The sequence below is a fragment of the Colobus angolensis genome, unplaced genomic scaffold (assembly GCF_000951035.1).
Source record: "Colobus angolensis palliatus isolate OR3802 unplaced genomic scaffold, Cang.pa_1.0 Scaffold335, whole genome shotgun sequence".
Lineage (NCBI taxonomy): Eukaryota > Metazoa > Chordata > Mammalia > Primates > Cercopithecidae > Colobus > Colobus angolensis.
Window position 1 is genome coordinate 1046324 of NW_012116655.1, and position 3866 is coordinate 1050189.

Here is a 3866-nt window from a genome sequence, read left to right on the forward strand (position 1 = left end):
TTTTTAGTAGAGACAGGGTTACATCTTACTGGCCAAGTTGCTCTCAAATTCCTGACCTTGTGATCCAACCACCTCAGTCTCTCAAAGTGCTGGGATTACAGGCGTGAGCCACCACATCTGGCCTTAAAATGCAAATTTGATCCTGCTACCTGCTTGCATAAAACTTTCCAGTCCTCCCAATCTTCTCAGGAAAAAGTCCAGTACCTTTAACACAGCTTACATGACCCGGCCCCTGTCCACCTTACAAACCACTCCCCTCCAACCACAAAGACATTCTTTCAGTTCTTCATTCTCAACTAGCATGCTCCTTTCACATGCAGCGTCTTAGCACCATATTGTCCGCTCACTCAGAAATATTTCTTCCCCTTTATCTTATTAATTCTTCCTCTTTTGGCCGGGCGCGGTGGCTCACACCTGTAATTCCAGCACTTCGGGAGGCCGGCGGGTGGATCACGAGGTCAGGAGATCGAGACCACAGTGAATACCCATCTCTAATAAAAATACAAAAAATTAGCTGGGTGTGGTGGCGGGTGCCTATAGTCCCCAGCTACCTGGGAGGCTGAGGTAGGAGAATGGCATGAATCCAGGAGGCAGAGCTTGCAGTGAGCCAAGATCACGCCACTGCACTACAGCCTGGGTGACAGAGAGAGACTCTGTCTCAAAAAAACAAACAAAAAACTCTTCCTCTTTCTTCGGAGCTCAGTTTATGCCATTTCCTCAAGAAGCCTTCCCTGTTTCTCCCATGCCAGGTCAATATCCTTTGTGACATGATTTTATAGAACCATGTTCCATTCCTTCGGAGCACTAACTCCTTTTCTCTAGGGTCTTCATGTGTTATCTGCAGGAGAGAAGGACCGAAACTGTTTTGTTTGGTTTGGTTTTGTTTTGTTTGAGACAGATTCTTCCTCTGCCGCCCAGGCTGGAGTGCAGAGGCACCATCTTGGCTCACTGCAACCTCCACTTCCCAAGTTCAAGTGATTCTCCCACCTCAGCCTCCCAAGTAGTTGGGACTACAGGCACCCATCACCAAGCCCAGCTAATTTTTGTAGTATTTTTAGTAGAGATGGTGTTTCACCATGTTGGCCAGGCTGGTGTCCAACTCCTGACCTCAAGTTATCCACTTGCTTCAGTCTCCCAAAGTGCTGGATTACAAGCGTGAGCCACTGTGCCAGGCCCCAAGACTGTTTTTACTACCAGTGTATTTCTAGTGCCTGGTACAACACATTGTAATTGTCAGTAAACAAATGTTGGATAAAATCTTTAAATGCATGTTTGTTTCCTCAGTCCCTACTATGCAGCAAATCTTATGCTGGGCCCTAAAGGGGAATCAAGGTTAGTAAGAGAGATCCTTGACCTTAAGGAACTCCATGCCAGTTAGAAGCAATGGATCTGTAAACCAAAAGTACCTGAGACCAGTCTCAATCAATTGAGAAAGTTTATATTGCCAAGGTGAAGGATGCGATGATGACACGGCCTCAGGAGCTCCTCAGGACATGTGCCCAAGGTGGTCAGGTACAGTTTGGTTTTATACATTTTAGGGAGACATGAGTCATCAATCAATATAAGATGTACATTGGTGGCCGGGCGCGGTGGCTCAAGCCTGTAATCCCAGCACTTTGGGAGGCCGAGACGGGCGGATCACCAGGTCAGTAGATCGAGACCATACTGGCTAACATGGTGAAACCCCGTCTCTACTAAAAAATACAAAAAACTAGCCGGGCGCGGTAGCGGGCGCCTGTAGTCCCAGCTACTCGGGAGGCTGAGGCAGGAGAATGGCGTAAACCCGGGAGGCGGAGCTTGCAGTGAGCTGAGATCCGGCCACTGCACTCCAGTCTGGGCGAGGGAGCGAGACTCCGCCTCAAAAAAAAAAAAAAAGATGTACATTGGTTAGGTCCGGAAAGACGGGCCAACTCGGGGCAGTTGGGGGGTTTCCACCTTATAGGTAGACTTAAAGATTTTTTGATTGGTAATTGGTTGAAAGAGTTATTATCTAAGGACCTGGAAGTAAATAGAAAGGAATAGCTGGTTACGATTATAAGGGGTTGTGGAGACCAAGGTTTTATCATGCAGATGAGGCTTCCAGGTAGCAGGATTCAGATAGAATAGATTGTAAATATTTCTTATCGGTCTTGAGTCTACCAGTCTTAAGGTCTCTGTGTTGATGTTTGTGAGGCATGTCTGACTACCACTTCCCATCATGGCCTGAACTAGTTTTTCAGGATAAACTGGAATGCCCTTGGCTTAGGATAGGGTCCACCAGTCAGTTGGGGGGCTTAGACTTTTATTTTTGGTTTACAGTTATGACATGGACTATAGAGACACATTTCTACAACACAGTAGAAGTGCAACATGAGAAGAACAAAGTGCTTTAGGGGACAAGCGGAGGAGGGAGACATCAATCCCAGATGGGGAAAATCAATTCACTTTCTTTTTGTGTGTGGTGTTACTTTTTTACTTCAACGTACATCTTGAATGAATAACTATAGTTCTCCCTATGTGCTATGCGCTGTCCTAAGTGTTTTATGTAGTTAAGGACATTGAGATTTTACAGATGGGGAAAACAATGCTCACGACGGTCAAGTGACTTGCTCAAAGTCACACAGCTACTAAGTGGTAGAAAAGGCAGTTGAACCCAGGCTGCTTGGCTCCAGAGTCTAGTATCACGCGGAAAATCTCATGGGAGACGTAGCAACTAAGTCGTGCTTCATTGAAGTATCTGCCCAGGTAGAAAACCGCAGGGCCTCTCTAGCAAAATCCAGAACCAGAAAACACTTGCTTAATTATGAGTTTCGTTCCTTCCTTTGCCCCCTATCCCCATTTAACGTGCAGAGGGATTTCACAAGCGCACTGAATGAAGACGCCGGCGACTATGGAACGCTAACTTCCGGCTACGGCGAGTGAGGCTGTTTCCATGGAAACAGTAACGGGTTGGCCCCTAGGTAGATTCTCGCGGTACTTGAACCAGCGGAAGTGACGTCGCCGCTCGCGAGGCCCTCAGGTGGCTTGCCGCGGCCCCTCCTCCCAGAGCGGCAGCCTTTTCCCGCGCGTGCTGCCTTCGGCGCTCGGGCCGCCCGGGGGAAAACATGGCGTCTGCCCTGGAGCAGTTCGTGAACAGTGTCCGGCAGCTCTCGGCTCAAGGTGAGGCCCTAGGTCGCCGGGCTGGACATGGGCGGGTACCAGGGACGGGCCTGTATCCCCAGGCGACGGGCCTGCATCCCCAGGCGCCAGCACGGACGGCTGGGACAGCCCTTTTAGTCCTGAGCCTATTCTCTGGGGCCGGGCTCGGGGTTGCGGCGTTTAGATTAGGGCAGGATCGAACGCGGCCAAGTGCAGGCAGCCCTCTCGTGCTCCGCCGTCCTCGCCGGCCGGCCTCCCCTCCCTCGGGCCGCCGGGAGCCCCCTCCCCCCGGCCTGGGCCCCTTCAACCGGGCGCTTTGCTTGACAGTTTGGGGGTGTGACTTCCGCCAGGCGACATCTCGGGCGACTATTGGTCCCTTCTGTCTCTCTTGCCTTCGGTGATTGGCGCACCGCGGTGTCAGCTTCGCCGCCGCTCCGCCGCCTGCTGACTAGGCCGCCAGGAGCGGGCAGGAGTGCGAGTCGGTTCTGGGTGCTTTGGCTCTGCGGCTGGCCTCGGCCAGCTCCGCTGCCAGGCGGCGCACGCTCGGGAACCCGTGCGCCTATTTTGGTCCTACAGAATGCTGCGGAAGCTCTCGCTCGTAGCTCTCCATTTCTTTCTTTCTTTCTTTCTTTTTTTTGAGACAGAGTCTCTCTCTGTCGCCGAGGCTGGAGTGCAGTGACGCGATCTCGGCTCACTGCAACCTCAGCCTCCCGGGTTCAAGGGATTCTCCTGTCTCAGTCTCCCGAGTA

The 3866-nt window shown here is 51.3% G+C and overlaps 1 protein-coding gene across 1 annotated transcript in view; it reads left to right on the forward strand.

Moving 5' to 3' along the window:
• The first annotated feature begins 2975 nt into the window (after positions 1-2975).
• COPS3 (COP9 signalosome subunit 3) overlaps positions 2976-3866 on the forward strand; it is a 37128-nt gene continuing 36237 nt past the window's right edge. Inside the window, exon 1 of the mRNA XM_011952154.1 lies at positions 2976-3138. The gene's annotated coding sequence lies outside the window, so the exon portion shown is untranslated. The remainder of the gene's footprint in view (positions 3139-3866) is intronic.